The 16671-nt window shown below is 42.0% G+C and overlaps 1 protein-coding gene across 7 annotated transcripts in view; it reads right to left on the bottom strand.

Moving 5' to 3' along the window:
• Positions 1 to 16291, bottom strand: part of KIAA1958 (KIAA1958 ortholog) — a 142213-nt gene extending 125922 nt beyond the window's left edge. For 5 of the 7 annotated variants that reach the window (XR_007772995.1, XR_007772996.1, XM_050943081.1 and 2 more), the window contains exon 1: positions 14763 to 15018. The gene's annotated coding sequence lies outside the window, so the exon portion shown is untranslated. Of the gene's footprint in view, positions 1 to 7546; positions 7592 to 14762; positions 15019 to 16168 lie in introns of those variants that run through there. The other 2 variants (XM_050943076.1, XM_050943077.1) reach the window with 2 other exon arrangements.
• Between the last annotated feature and the right edge of the window lie 380 nt (positions 16292 to 16671).

Here is a 16671-nt window from a genome sequence, read left to right as displayed (position 1 = left end):
GGAGGAGTCTAACTGAAAGACAACTGTGACAAGACTTCTAATGGCCAGGAATGGACAAGCAGGTTGAGGAAATAATCAAGAATTGCATTGCTTGTGCAAGTAGTTATAAGTCACAGAAAACCTTCAGCATGCCTCTCACGCCAGTTGACTATCCCAACTGTCCATGAAAGAAAATGGTTCTCGAAATAATGGGATCATTTGAAGAAGATCAGTCTGTTACGCAAAGGTTTGTCATAGTAATGGTAGACTATCATTCAAAGTGGTAGGAAGTTACATTCACTGGAAAGGTTAATGATACAATTCCTGTCACTGGTCTTCACTCACAAAGGATTTCCCAAGGAATTGGTATCTGACAATGGAATGCAATTGACCTCTGCTGAAAAGCAACAATACCTGAATAGCAATGGTATTGAGCACAGTTTATTTATACCATTGAGAGCCAATGAGAATGAACAAACCATAGAAAGCTTTACGCAAAACACCGTTTGCTTACAGGACCACTCCACACTCAACAACAAGAGTATCATCCTTTGAACTGTTAAGAGCACGCAAGGCTAATACACAACTTACTACCTGTCAAGGGCTTACAAATTCTCTTTTTCAACCAAACCTTCCAATGAAACTATTCATGAATGTGTTAAGAACAAACAAGAGAAATACAAACTGGATGCAGATCGTAAGCCAGAGGCTAAGCCTCAAAAGGTTCAAATGGGAGATTTTGTTCACATAAAGCTGCCATATAGTCAAAAGGCGACATTCAAGACATTCATGCTCTATGTAGATAAGAGAAATCTGAGGAGATTCTGCTGTATTTAGGGTGACCATATTTCCCTATGCTGAATACGAGTCACCTGGTAAAATTACTGATATTCAATCAAGTTCAATGGCAATCAGTCAGAACTGTGCAGAGAAATGTTTTCTCCCCCATTCTGCCTCTTGCCCTCCACCATCAAATTTAGAATTTCACTGCCCCCCAAAACATACAGGTGTGAGGTACGGAATGGGCAAGAGTCAGTCCTGGATCAAAAAGCACACTGCATGTAACAACTATGAAAAGTTCCTGATTAGAGGTGTGTCAGCTAATTTCCACTAACATATTTCTCTACCATCCTGGGACAAACTTGTATGCAGGTCTCTTGGAAGAAAACAAAGTATACCAATTACATTTTCCATGTTCTTTGCTCCAGAGTGCCATTTCTCTGCCACTTCTGTTTCCACATCTCTCTCCCATGCCTTCCCCAGGCTTCATGTGTTGGCAAAACTTAATTTTTTTTATTGCATTTTGGAAATGTTACCTGATCCACCAACACAAAATCCCTATTGGATGAGTATAATAAGTGTGCATTATAATCATTATCTCCATTTTACAGATAAGGAAATTAAGTCACAAAACATAAGTGATCTGACCAATGCCACAAAAGAAGTAAGTGTCAGAACCGGAATTAAAACAGAAGAGTCCCTTGTGGTCAGTCCACTAGGCATTGATGCTTCTCACGCTATTGAGCTGTCTCTCCTTGTGGCAAAAGTTTACATTAGATGCCAATGAATGGAGCAAGCTCCATTTCAGGCAGCCAAGTGTGCAGAGCTGGAAGATGTAAATTCAAGATGGAGGAGACTCACCCACACTAGCTCAGATCAAGTGTAGCCATGACACCACAAGCAGCAGGAGGGGATCATAGTTGGGACAGCTAGTCATACTCAGATGGGATCATACTTAGGGCAGCTAATCCCTGCCTCTATGGCTACATTTCTATTTTTAGCGCACTAGCTCAATCTAAGCCAGTGCGGATGTGTTTCCTCAGGCTGCAATCTACACTTTCCCACTCTAGTCTAGGCAGACCCAGGGTCTCTGCAAGCCTCATAATTTGGCTCTATGGGGAAAAGCTGGGTCACCTTCCATTTTACCCTATAATAAGTCCAATTCAAATTCCGACCCAATTACAGTCATAGAACCATAGAATCATAGACTATTAGGGTTGGAAGGGACCTCAGGAGGTCATCTAGTCCAACCCCCTGCTCAAAGCAATCACATTACCCATTCCAGCAAAGTGAGCATAAAGAAAGTCTACAGAAAAATGTTTGGTTATGTTTACAGCACAGAATCATTCCATGTCATGGACGCCTCATAGCTGTCTCTAAAACTGCGCAAGTTCAAAAATTAAGTGGGATTTTTCAAATCCAGTCTGTATGTTAAATTTCAGACCGGCATTAAGAAGCACACACAGCATACAAGTGCATTTTATACTGGGGTGATATGAAATTAAAACAAAGAGTTGAATAGTATCCCTTCAAATTGTTAATGCAAATAAATTAAATCCAGTGAAAACTCAGAAGATCTATGAGAAAAAGATGTCAGGATGTATAGCAGGTACAGGCTACGCCTGCTATAGGTAAGGTTATAAAAGAGTATCAATTGTATCCCACTTTTTTCACATTTTACCCCAAAACATTTGCCTTTTGGACTGAAATTTTCCACATTTACTCTCTGAGCAAAGGTGAGACTATCTATGCACCTAGCTTATAGTCATTTCATCTAAACCTCCCTATTCAGAACAGCACTTAAGCACATTCTTAAGTCCCACAGACATCACTTTAACACGCTTAACTTTGCACATGTGGTTATCTTTAAACATGTGCTTAAGTACTCTTCTGAAGAAGGATGGACTTAAGCACTGCTTACATACTTTCCTGAACTGGCACCCGGAGACCATCTTTGGAGGGGGGCTAGTATCAGTGGCATATCTCAGAGGGATAAAGCTGAAGACATGTCCAAGAAAAAACAACACAGGCCACCATTGAGAGGGAAGGCAGAGAACACAAATGCAGATGTGTCATTTATATATTTGCTGCAATAGCAAAGGATTTAAAGAACAGGAGTAAAAATTATTTTCACTAAAATAATGTGGTGCTTTCCCATAATTTTTGCAGCCACTTTTGGCTTCCCAGCTCAGCACCGCTGTTTCCATTTATTAAAGGGACATTGTTAGGTTAATAGAAGTTACATTATAAAAATTAATTTCCTCTTCACTTCTATAGCACTGCTCTTCCACAGAACTCCAAGCACTTCACAGACATTAATAGATTACTCCCCACAATATCCCTGAGAAATAGACAAGGATGATTCCGTTTTACAGCTAGGAGAAATCAGGGTCAGATACTTGGGGCTTGTCATCCGTGCAACGTTAACTAGACTAGTATTGCCTTTAACTTGGGTCCTATCCTATGCAAAAGGTCTTAACTCAAGTGCATTGGTGCTTTTAATTCAAGTTGGCTGGCCTGTCAAAGGATATATCGAGGCAAGCAATAGGTGAACTGCAGTCAAATCCAGACCACCAGATGCTTTTGACCAGACCATGAAATTTTTTTACTTATTATTATTATATTAATTTTCTCTGGAGGCTGGACTTTGACTATACTTTGACCAAGAAATGTGGACCTTGACAAAAAAACAATTGATTACCCTGATCTAGGTTAAAACTGGAGTTAGCACATCTCATAAGCTGTTAGCAACTCTGCAGTGTGGACACAGAGTGTGGACACAGTTCCACTCAAGGGCTGCTAGTCCTCCAATGCTTTCCCACAATTCCCTCCATGTGCCTAGAAAGGGAAAGAATTAATAGAGCAGCTCAGCTTACTGTAATGCAACCCCAAAAGTCTTAGGGTACACCTAGACTTTGAGATGTAATTTCCAGCTCAAGGAGACATACCTGTGCTACATTTGATTAAGATAGTGTGATAAAAATAGAGGTGTTGCCACTGTGGCAGGAGGAGGAGCTAACTGCCCAGGAGGATTCCCTTTGAGACCCCAGATACGTACTTGGATACCAGCTAGCCCCTCCGACAGGTGCACCACCGCGGCTACTCATCTATTTTTAGCATGCTAGCTTGGTCTGAGCTCACTCGAGTATGTCTCCTCCAGCTGGCAATCACACCTGAGCTCAAAGTGTAGAGGTACCCTTAGTACCACATATGGATGCATACAGTGCAAGCATAGACACAGCAACTTGTGTATTACTTTGCAGAGTAGCCACCCTCACATGAGCTAGGCTAACTTGAGGAGAAACTTGAGTGTGGGTAACTAGAGTTTACTCTGTACTGAGGACATACACTAAGTGTCTTGTCCAAAGTCTCACGCAAGTCAGTGGCAAAATCACTTAAACAACTCAGACGCTTGACTCATAGTTAGCTACTCTACCCAGGAAATCACACTCCTCTGGAAATACAATTCCTGAGATCATAAAGACTAGGAGAATTTTAAATAACTATTTAATTTTCACTATTTATGCTGTTTGAATACTTTGTTTATTTGACTCAATTTGGACAAAACAGAGTCATCAGTTTGGCTTTTTCACATTGTATCTAGTCAGTTTCAATGGCCATTTCTCATGTACTAGCAAGAGACTAAGATACAGGGATTTGAGTTTCAGACACTTGTTGTCCCACAAACTTACACAGGATCGTTTTAGGGGTTAAGACAAAGATGCCACATTTATTATTAATCCGTAACTATTAGCAAATACCTTAATGCTTATACACATACACTCACACACACACACACACACACACACACACCAAAATGTTCTGCAGCTGCTGGATAGTTACCAGTCCTGATTGCAGTTTGAGTTCGCAGCTTGGGATCGGAGCTCGTGGCAGCTAACTGACCAGGAAAGCTGAGCACGAGGAGGAGCCGGGTCTCTGTCGGGCGCGCACCGATGCTCCTTAACATTGGTAGCAGAACGTTACCCAAAATCTCTCATCTCACCCTTCCCTTTTTATAGGAGTTTAGTTTGGATTCAAAGTTCCTAGGTCTCGCTGTGTCACGCCGCCTCTGGGTTTGCTTGATCACCCGTCAATTGCAGGCGTGACTGTCAGCCTGGGACCTGGCTTTGATCTTCCTTCTGTTGTTTCTTTTTAGGATGGATGCTTCTTGCTTGAGTTAGGGCTGTTGTCTAGTTCTTCAGCCGTTGGTATTTGAACTTTATCTCATCAGGACGGGCTGGTGCTGGAGGTTGATTCTATCACCCATGCATACCTCATTCACACATCTCAACTAGACTAATAAAATTACAGTATGGCTTGCAAAAATGGGGGCTGCAGCACAAGCCTTCTACAAAATGGAGTCAGCATTTTAAAATGGGTTTTGAGTTACAATATTGCACAGAAGTTACAATGTTACAATGTAGGCAAAATGGCAAGTGTAATGAAATGGTGAACAGAAGTTACAATGGTACAGTGACTAACTAAAAACAATTTCATTCACATTGGTTCTACATTGTCCCCTTTTTGACCCTTCAATCCAGGGGCATTGAATGGGTCACACTTTATGCAATTGTTTTAAGGCTATATATTGGGAAACAATGTGAGCTTGTGGTTTTAGCTTAAAGTACAGCCTTTTCATCCAGCAGCACATACCACACATTATAATTAACATTAAGCTTATCAGAATAAAGAAAACAACAATTGGATGTAACATAATTGTTAAAGTTGAAGACCAGGAGGGGGACCATCCCTTTAAGATATCATACCAATGGTGCATCATGATTTGCTCTGCTTGTGCAGATACTCTTAATATTTCAGATCCCTGATGTAAAATAGCCAAACTGCGTGTTTGAACCTGGGTCCGTGTGGCTTCAGTCAGTTGGCTAATTTGTCTATTTTCCTGTATTAGTTTGTACAGATTTGTCCAATTGACTCCCAAAGTGAAGTTAAAGTTTAGAATATTACTGGTGTCCAGCGTGTTAATTCCTTTATCCTCATGAGTTGGGAAGTAATAGGTTAGGGTGGGAGTTTTTAACATAGTTATATTACACATACACTGTTTTACGGGCAGTTCTGAGATGTATTTGTCTTGCCATACAAGCCTTTCTAATCCAATGGCACAGGCACAACTTTTTCTATCAAAATACACTTTTGTGGTACCGTTATTTAGTTCATCCCAGTAACAAGTTGCCAAGCTTTTATGTTGCAAGGAGCAGGGCTCTTCTAATTTTGGTAAGGTGGGACATACCCATTGTTGTGCAGTCCACCTGGAACACAAGCGATGGTCTATGATTTCCCCTTGTTCATTTAAATACATTCCCACCAATCGAGGAGTCCAAAGATGTCTGCCCTGAAGAACTGAGAGGGCTATGAAGGGCCACAGAGTAACTTTATATTTGTGTGGTTGGACCCGTATTACTTGTATAGTGATGTGCCCCATGAGGGTTGATGTGTACACGTTTGATTCCAGGGCCTTGTACCATCCAGAAACATAAGGGAGGAAAAGGTTATTTTTATGTTTTGTCAGCAGAGGAGTTAAGACTGTCATATCTTTAGCTCGTACCCAGTCCATTTCCCTTTCTGTCAGCATAATAGCTAATATTTGTTGTTCAGAACACCACAATGCTAATGCTGTTTTGTTCGTTATGTCCCTCATGGTGGCATATTGAGCCCAGAACGCCTGGTTAACATGTTTCCAAGTATGCCATTGCAAGTTCATTGTGTCTACCCCAGTTTGCACCAATTCAGCGATCTGGTGCTCTTGTCCCTGGGCAATAGTACGATGCAATGTTTCTACCACACTGGCCTTATTTTTCAGTGCTTCTAGGTCTACCGAATTTAGAATTCCGGTCCCTGTTCCTATACCTCCTAACAAGGTATCTGTTATCCCTCGTCGCTGACGAGGGAGGGGATGTTCTGGTTGTAAGGATTTGAACCATGCTTCAAAGAGGGGGGAGCTATAGTGTGCACATTCTGGCCGACTTAGAGTTAAATTATTCCTGGTCCAGTTAATTGAAAGGTGTAGGGTTACAATTAATGGCGCCACTTGTGCCTCTATGGGAGGCTGCATCTTAAGCAAATGAGGACAGAGTATTTTTATGGGTTGTGGACCATTTAAAAACAGTACTGTTGTACTTCCTACTAATTTGGTTTTATTCACCCATACTGTTATGTTTAAATCCATTAAAGTACATCAGTAAGGTTAAGATTTTGTCTCCATTATTTTTAGTAAAAGTCACGGATGGGCTGTGGGCAATAAACAAAAATTCACGGAAGCCTGTGAACTGTCTGTGACTTTTACTAAAAATAACTAAGGGCTGAAAGGGAGCAGGAAGGAGAGAATGACAGCGCTAGGCCCCCCTGTGGCAGTTTGGAGCTCCAGGGCCACCACCACCCATCGCAGATCAGAGGTCTGGCCCCACCACCCCCGGCTCAGGGCTGAAGATGTAGAAAATGTCATGGAGGTCTCTGAAAGTCACGGAACCCGTGACCTCTGTGACCTCAGTGACAAAATCTTATCCTTATGTATCATAAATCAAAACTTCTAATAATGGTTATGGACATTTTAAAAAAAATCCATTTCCTGACAATATTTGTTATTATTTACAGTAGTTCCTGGAGGCATCAACCAGGAAGGGCCATATATATACTACATACCTATATATAATAAATGACAAATGCTACCCAAAAGATCTTGCAGTGGAAGTCCCTGATCTTGCAAAGATTAACCTCCATGCTTAATTTTACACATGTGAATAGCCATATTGAAATTATTGGGATTACTCACGTTCATAAAGTTAAGCATGTGCATCGGTCTTAGCAGAATCAGGGCCTGAAAGACAAGACGTAAGAGGTGGAAGAGAAAAGTTGGAAGATTGTATTGAAATATCGTATTGTATTTGTTGCACTAGCTAGCAGTATGTACAATTCTTAGCCGAATGGTGGCAGCTGTCAGTTGTGGTAGCCCATGAATTTTTGCATTTGCAGACCTTTTAAAAAACAACATCCTAAATCTATGGTCAAATTGACCGTACCTGACATTATCATCTTTTTTTAAATGACTGCTGTTTGTTTACATGCCAACATGCCCTAAAGCATGTGGGACTGGTGTTTTAAAATGATTCCAAGTTTAAGATGAAGATGTAAGTCATTATGAAGCTACAAATTCAAACAGTTTTTTTTATTACTTTTTCATTTTTAGTTGTGATGTCAGCTTAGATTAGTAATTTGTTACATGATCAAAGTTGTTGCTTTTTCTTTTTAATTGCCCTACCATTTTAATCCAACACTGAAAATATTCAGTTAATCACATCAGGTCTAATTCAAAATTGCTCCTGGAACAGGTGCTGCACAGCAGCAGAGAAAGCATTTCTGTTTAATTGACTAATAAATATTTTCTAATTGACTCTGCTTCTCCTTGGCATTATAATGTAAGAACATATCCAAATAAAATAAAAATCAACAAAAATAGCTGCAGAATTCCATGGATTTTGAATCAGACCATCACAAAAGTCAGTTTTTTGGTAGATTTCTGTTGCCCCGGACTTTTGCTAAGAAGTTACTGGTTAAAGTTGGACCTGGAAAGTGGGAGAGTAGAAAATAATTAAGGCTTTTGATATATGGTATTGATCATTGAAGAGGCTGTCAACAACTTGAAATCTAGTCAATTTTAAAAGATGAGTTGTAAAGTGGTTTCAGGTACTACACTTGCCCATTTTTGTGGATTTATAGTCAATTGTTCCTATTTTTAAAAATGTTTTTCTCTCACCTGTTGCTGTATGAAAGACTCTCACAGACAACAGGGGAAACTCACTGATTTACTAATTCAACAGGGTTAGAAATGGAACTGAGCACATAAAAAGAGCTGTCAAATGCAGGACATAAACAAACTGAGGGGAGCGGGTAGCAAAGACAGACTGTTTTTGTCCCCTCTAATTTCCTTCAGTTTAGGTGTTATTTATAACTGTTTGTTAAAAAAAAAATCAGACGGATTGTTAAGACAATAACTCTTCAGTTCATATCATAGGAAAGAAAAAGCAATGAGTGAATATTTCCTGTCGGGAAGGATCACAGAATTAAACCTAAAATATTGTTGGGCTCAATCCTGCAAATTCCTACTCACATGAAAACCTTTGCTCATGTAAATGTTTCCACTGGAAGGGCGCCAGACAACAGATTCAGGGGAAAGTAACAGAAAAGGGGACTGGATAAAGGAAGGAACTGTTCAGCAATGCAAACAACATGGAATTTTGATAACTGGTGGACTGGGAAATGAGCGACCATTTATTATAGCCAATGAGAACAGCACAGTAAAGATACTAAATAACTTATTGCCTTGCAAATGTCATGTCAGACTTGAGAGAGGTACACAAGCTTGAGTAAAATGCAGTACAGTTTTTAGATTTATTCTTTTCACCAAAGACTTTTCAGATAGGACCATAACTGTCTATAACATTCATTTATATTGAAACTTCCCTTTATATCTATGTATTACTGTGGATAGAATGCAATAAATTCCCGCAAGGTAGAAGGCTTCCATTTTTCATTTCCATTTGCCATTTGATAGCTTGTGTTTGGAACAGTCATATAAACAAGACTTTATTTATTTATTTCAGAACTCAGATTTACTAAACAAGAAAATGTACATAATAACTAGCCAACCAAGGATCTCATTATGGAATCCATGCAGTATATTTGTTACCTAGGAAACAAACTAGAGGACTGGTACACTGTAATTTCTGTCTTGAGACAGAATTCTCCAGTCCTGCAGGTAAATAAAGTTCATACATCAACAAATCAGCACCAAGGTCAAATAATTTAAGATGAAGCGGTCATTCTCCATGGGTCTTTTAAAAAGACAGAACTCTTTCAAGTTGCGTTGGGCTACTATGCAGATACATTAAGAAAACATTTAACTTAAGTTTTTGTTTTATTTAAAATATTTTTCATTACAAACATGACCTGTGTAAAACTGTTTAGAATTCATGCTCATTTACCTTTTCTTCCATATTCACGTCTCCGTACTTTGTTTTGCAAAAAAAAAAAAATTATGTGATAGCATTTGAAAGCAAAGCCTTGCACTCAGCTTGAATTATCACTTGAATTATCAGATGTATAATAATCCTAGAGAGGATTAATTTTCATATATGTTTTTTAAGTACTTTACAAACACAAGTTAATCTTCACAACACCCTTGTGAATTGGGTAAGTAAGTAGTAGTATCCCCATTTCAGAGATGAAGGAAGATGAGTGACTCGCCCAAAGAGTAAAAGAGAATCACTGCCAAAACTGTATTAGAATCTTCCTAGTTCCCTATGGTGTGTTCAGAGCATCAGACCACAGACAACCATCTACAGCAAAGCTAACAAGCATGCTGCAAGGTTAAGAGGCATATTGGACATACCAAACAATCATATCACTGTAACTCTCTGGTTTTCCACTCAGTTAAAATTAGTCACAACACTGCTCATTTAAAACATTCAACTAAACTAACATCAAGATGAGATTTAAGGCACACTTTAATGAAGATTTATTTGATAACTGTCAAAGGTGAAAGGCTAACAAAGTAAACTGAATTTTAGCGCTCTGCAAACAGCCACAGTGAGCCATTATTTTGGAACTGTACAAAAAAGTATACAGCACTTCCTCCTAAGAACTCAAGTTCAGGGAACTTCTTAGTATATGCACATTGGAAGCTACAGTACTAACATGTAGAATGCATTAATTGCAAGAGCATACAGGCGAAGATTAAAAGAGAGAAAATTAACTATATATCTGCTCAATAAAAATCAGCCTATCAATAGTAACCAAATAAAAAATGTTGAAGATGCTAGAAAGGTGTTAACTGTTTTTCAGGAAAAAAGTGTTTACCTTGCAGAAATTCAGCTATTCTAAACAGAAAACAAAGAAGGTCTGTGTAATGCTGTGTAACTGAGAACTGGTTTTCTGTCATTGTTTCAAAGAATAACTATACTACATATCTCAGAAGAGCCTTAAACCGCACATAACTTAACACAATCCATTATCCCCCTGAACACTTTCTGTTGATATTTAGTTTATACAATATCTCTTTGTTAAGTCTTATCTCTACTGCTGGCAGGGTGTAAAGTATGTAAACAACCCTTCAGTTTGTTAGTTTACTTTTTATAACACTTCAAAGGGCTGATCAACTTTAGCACAAGATTGAAAAATATATTTTGCTTAAAGTCAAAAATAAGGAGGAGGCAGTCCTGGGTTTTAATCCAAGTTGAGTGGCAGATTCATTGCAGGGGCCTGAGGAAGTTACAAGCCTAGTTGTACTTTTGGCTTAAGAGTAACTGTAAAGTTAGAAAAAAGAAGGATTTAGGTGATTTTTTAAAAAAAGAAGCTCTTACACCCCAGTCAACATTTTCAGGATATATTTTTGTTTTAAATCTCAAAAATAAATAAATTAAATAAATAAAACCTAAGCACAATGACTGTCAAAGGGACGCAATTATTTTTGCACATTCTTGTATATATTAGCAAGTACACTAAGGGCTTGCTTCTGCTCCCACTCCCATACAAATCAATAGAAAAACTCCAATTAAGCTTAATGATGCAGGATCAAACCCTGACTATCTACAATCCTAACTATACAGCACAACTAATGTTGATAATATAAGGGGAGGGGGGAAGCATCCTATAATAAAAATTCTACTATTGAAATCAAACCTATGCTGCAGTTTTTATTTTTACCCATTGAATTGCCTATTGTCACTAATAACTCAGCTTGATTTTTTTTTTTTAGGAAATAACATTAATTTTAATTTAGTATTATTTAATATTCAGCTGAGTAACAAGTGCTATTTATAACCATTAACCCCAGGGAGGAAGGTAAGTTTTAACATTTCACACCAGTTCTTTCTGATGGGAGGAGAGTCTGCTTTTAACTGCTGAAATTAAACCATAGAAGGCTCAATCTCTCTTTCCACTACAATGTTTCTTTATTTTCCTTTGCTTGAGTGTCTTTCTGTACTTGTTTTACAATGCTCTGGTTTCCTCTCACTCCTGATTTGTCTTTCTGACAAGCCAGGTTCAAGATGGGCTATAGGTTATGGTTTTAAATGCTTCTACTGCTTATTCATTACCAACAATTGGATCTTTTGGATTTCCTGCAATAATCATTCACGAGAGACGCTTCCAATATTTGATATACAAAACTTACTACAAAAAATTGCATTTATTATAAAAGATCCTGCTTCTCAATACATGGGGGGTAGGGGGGGATTAAGCTATTTAAAGGTTGCGTCCACACAACCATACTTGCAGCCGCAAAGCTATACTAAAAAGGGATGGAGGGTTGATTAGAGTCTGAACAACAGCAGCTAAATCCAGTTCATCCTCTAATCGTTTCTGCATATGTTCAAGGTACCACAATCAGCATCAAGCTGTTTACCTAAACCCGCTACATCTCTAGAGAGTAACTCTGTTTGCTCTATAAAAACACGTCCAGGCTTTCCCCTACTACACAGATACCCCAGCCTCTGTCTCTAAAGATGTACCGATAACACTTCACTACACTTTTGCTTAAATAAGCCCCTTATGTAAAGATGTCAGGTGGGGAGAGGTTGGGGGCGGGGGTGGGTGGGTATTGTATATCCCAAATCGTAAAAGCAATGGCAAAAATAATGCAGAACTTTTGTATCCAGGAGTGCGTTAAAAACAAAGAAATAAAATAGATCCAAGGACACACACACACACACCCCCTCTGGAATCTGAACTCTGAAATAACCTACACAGCTCAGCTCAGCTCCTGCAGCCTCTCGCCAGTGCTGCCAGCCAAGCCCACCCGCGGGTGGGTGTCTTCCTTGATGTCTTTGATAGCAAACCCCAGCCCCTGTGCGCAGCCTCGCGGACAGAGACACCTCCTCCTCCTCCCCCGTTAGAAACAATAAATAACACCGCGAGCAGCAAACGAGCAAGCGGCCCCTTCCCTTCCCCGGCCGGCCGGCGCTGCCCCGCAGCACACGCCGCTCGCGGGAGTGGGAAACTCTCCCTCCTGCTCGCTCAGCCTCGGCTGGGGGCCAGGGAGGCAAAGAGAGCGGGGCCCCTTTTCGCAGGAAGAAGTCGAAGTGAAAAGGGAAACCAACCCATTCTCCCCCTCTGTATGAACCGATCTCACACAGAGAGAGGGTCTGTCCCTCCTATACACACCCCTCTCCACACAACCATTCCTACCCAACACACACACAGACCCTTCTCCACACAGCCATTCCTCCCCAACACACACACACACACACCTCTCTCTACACAACCATTCCTCCCCAACACACACCCCTCTCCACACAACCATTCCTACCCAACACACACACAGACCCTTCTCCACACAGCCATTCCTCCCCAACACACACACACCTCTCTCTACACAACCATTCCTCCCCAACACACACACACACCCCTCTGCACACAGCCATTCCTCCCCAACACACACACACACCCCTCTGCACACAGTCATTCCTCCCCAACACACACACACACCCCTCTCCACACAACCATTCCTCCCCAACACACACACCTCTCTCCACACAACCACTCGTCCCTAACACACACACAGACCCCTCTCCACACAACCATTCCTCCCCAACACACACACACACCCCTCTCCACACAACCATTCCTCCCCAACACACGCACACACCCCTCTCCACACAACCATTCCTCCTCAACACACACACACCCTCCACAAAACCATTCCTCTCCAACACACACACACACACACCCCTCTCCACACAACCATTCGTCCCCAACACACACACACACACACCCCTCTCCACACAACCATTCCTCCCCAACACACACACACCCCTCCACACAACCATTCCTCTCCAACACACACACACACACACCCCTCTCCACACAACCATTCGTCCCCAACACACACACACACACCCCTCTCCACACAACCATTCCTCCCCAACACACACACACCCCTCCACACAACCATTCCTCTCCAACACACACACACACACACACCCCTCTCCGCACAACCATTCGTCCCCAACACACACACACACACCCCTCTCCACACAACCATTCCTCCCCAACACACACACACACACCCCTCTCCACACAACCATTCCTCCCCAACACACACACACACCCCTCTCCTCACAACCATTCCTCTCCAACACAACCACTCCTCTTCACACAACCATTCCTCTCCAACACACCCATCCCTCTCCACATAACCATTCCTCCCCAGTATAGTCCTTTCCCCCCACAAGTCATACCACACACACAGCCATTCCTCCCTAGTACAGTCTATTTTCCTCATAACCCCATACTACCCTCTCAACACACACACACACACACACACATTTTCCACTCAACCATTCCTCCCCAGCACACACACCTTTGTACACAGCCAACCCCCTCCCAATACACACCTCACTCCCAGGAGCTCCCCCCACATAACACACCACCATCCAGACTGGGGCAGAAAAACTAGGGAATAGGGCGAAAGGTGGGTTCAGCTGATTCATTCATGCCCTAAAAACTTTGTTAAAAAACAAACAAACAAACAAGACCTGATCTCTACTAAGTTATCTAGGGTTGACTCATCTGAATCATTTGGTTGATGCTCTCCTGACCCTCCTCCACTTACCCCCAACACACACACACACACACACACACACACACACACACACACACACACACACACACACACACACACACTGCATGTAACTTCTCTCACCTATACCTCTCTCCGCCATTCAATAACCATCCCATCTCCCCCCTCATCCTCCAACACAAAAGAGAGTCTCTGTGTGCACATGCACCCACAGAGATGTCCATCACCTCCCCCCTACACACACACACACACACACACACTTCCTAACTGCCCCTTCACAAAGAGAGGGACACTGAGTCTAGAGCCACACAGGTTTCCTAAGCACCCTCCTTCCCCTACGCACAAAGAGAGACAGTGTATGTACCCCCCCAACACACACCCACCCCCTGCTGTGCCCCCAGCAGTCACCTACCTGCAGGTGTCTGTCCATAGGAATGCGGGGGGGGGAGGCTGTGGTCTATTCCTTGTATTGGCTGGGGCGGGTAGGGTGATATGGTGAGGGGGTGGCTGTGGGGAGGGGAAAGTGTCTCCCATCCCCCGGTCACTGGCTTCTCTCTGTGTCCTCCTCCACCCCCCACCGTGTGTGCGTGTGTGTGTGCGCCAGGCTCCCCTCCGCCTCCGCCCGCTGATATTCAATGCTCAGGGAGAGAGACACACAGAGAGCTCGTATCAGCTACCGGAAATCGAAGCCCTGGTCATAAATATACCACAGGAAGTGTGCAATAATACACACACACACACACACACATACACACAGCGCTGCCCTCGCCCCCCCCCCACTCCCAGCCGCTGCCAGCCCGGACACTGCCTGCAGTTGGGGGTGGGGTGGAGAAAGGGGGAACCTCAGCAGTATAATATTCTGTGTATCTTCAGCTCCAGAGAGGTGCTAGCTAGAAATCCGCATTAGATACAGCTATGGCATATGTCATTATACCTATGTACACTATAGATTATAGTGCATGCCCCATTTTATAGATTGCCGTGTAGACGTAATATAGACCCACTGTACATGGGTATACGCGCATATATCTTAATAATGTGTTTATAGACACACATATGCACCCTGTGACTAACATAACACAGCTTATGTATAGTATGGCAGCATGTATAGACCCACACACTAAACGCACATATAGCATGTGTGTATAGATACGCATATCCAGGATCTATACACACGATGTGTTATATACGACCTATACACACACACACACAGTGTACACATGCATAGCTGTAGTGTCTATGTGTATACATCTACACATATACAGGATTTTATATTACACACACACCCGGGTTGTAAAGGACAATTGGACTGAAGGAGATTTTAAAACCCGCTCTCTGAAATTGTGAATTTCATTGAAATGCAAACATTCCCCATCCCTCAGTCGGAGCCAGCCAGAAATGAACTCTCCCCCGCATCCCCAATGAGCTACCATTCAATGTTATTTTATATTTCTATTGTAAATATTGAATCATGCGATATGTGTCACTAATTTGGGAACTTAAAGTGCTACTTAAAATGGGCTCTTAACAGCTAATTCCACCCTCCCCGCCCCGGAAAACAACCCCCCAGCCCCTCTCGAATGTATTATTTTTAGACGGGGAGGGGGGACAAAGAGAGGTGAAAGCAGCTTGCATTTGGCGCTGGCTGTGATTGCTTTGTGCAGAAATCCCCCCTCCCCTCTGCCAGCCAGAGGGCTGTGGTGGTTAATATCTTATCCAGGAGGGAGAAAGATGGAGGAGCTGGAGGGAGAGGGAGGGAGCCTGTTATTCAATGGCGAGGCAATAAACAGCACTTTAAACACAATGTCAAGCAAATACCCGCCTTAGGACATCTGTGAAACCTCTTCCCTTCCTCTGGGTCCAAGGACAAGCAGCAGGGAATGCATCGCGGGAGACACATCTGTGCCTCACTCTTATTAAATTAAAGCAGCTCTGGCCATATTCTTTGCGGGTTTTATTTGGGAGATGGAGGGTGGTAAACAGGGATTAATTAAAGTGCTGGGCTACTTCTCTCTTCCCAGTTGTGTTTCATGAGGCAGTGCTGCTGCTTGGTGGAGCTGCTGGAAATTGCACAGGAATCCTTCCCCTTCCTGGCTTTGGCCGTGGAAGAGTAAACGCTGGTGTTAAACTAAAGGAAAGTGTCTGAAGGGAAAGAATGGAGAGGGAAGAGAGGCCCTGTGTGTGTGAGTGAGCCTTTTAAAAAACGACAGTAGTTTGGACATGTGTTAGCTCCCAAGCGCTAACCTTCACATTTTCCTTGACCAAATAGCCTATGTTAAGGCTAAAGTTGCCTTGGCTACTCTAACCTGTTAAAAATGCAC

Source organism: Gopherus flavomarginatus, chromosome 3 (assembly GCF_025201925.1).
Source record: "Gopherus flavomarginatus isolate rGopFla2 chromosome 3, rGopFla2.mat.asm, whole genome shotgun sequence".
Classification (NCBI taxonomy): domain Eukaryota; kingdom Metazoa; phylum Chordata; order Testudines; family Testudinidae; genus Gopherus; species Gopherus flavomarginatus.
The sequence above is the reverse complement of the archived record's forward strand: the minus strand, read 5'-3'. Positions and strand labels throughout refer to the sequence as shown.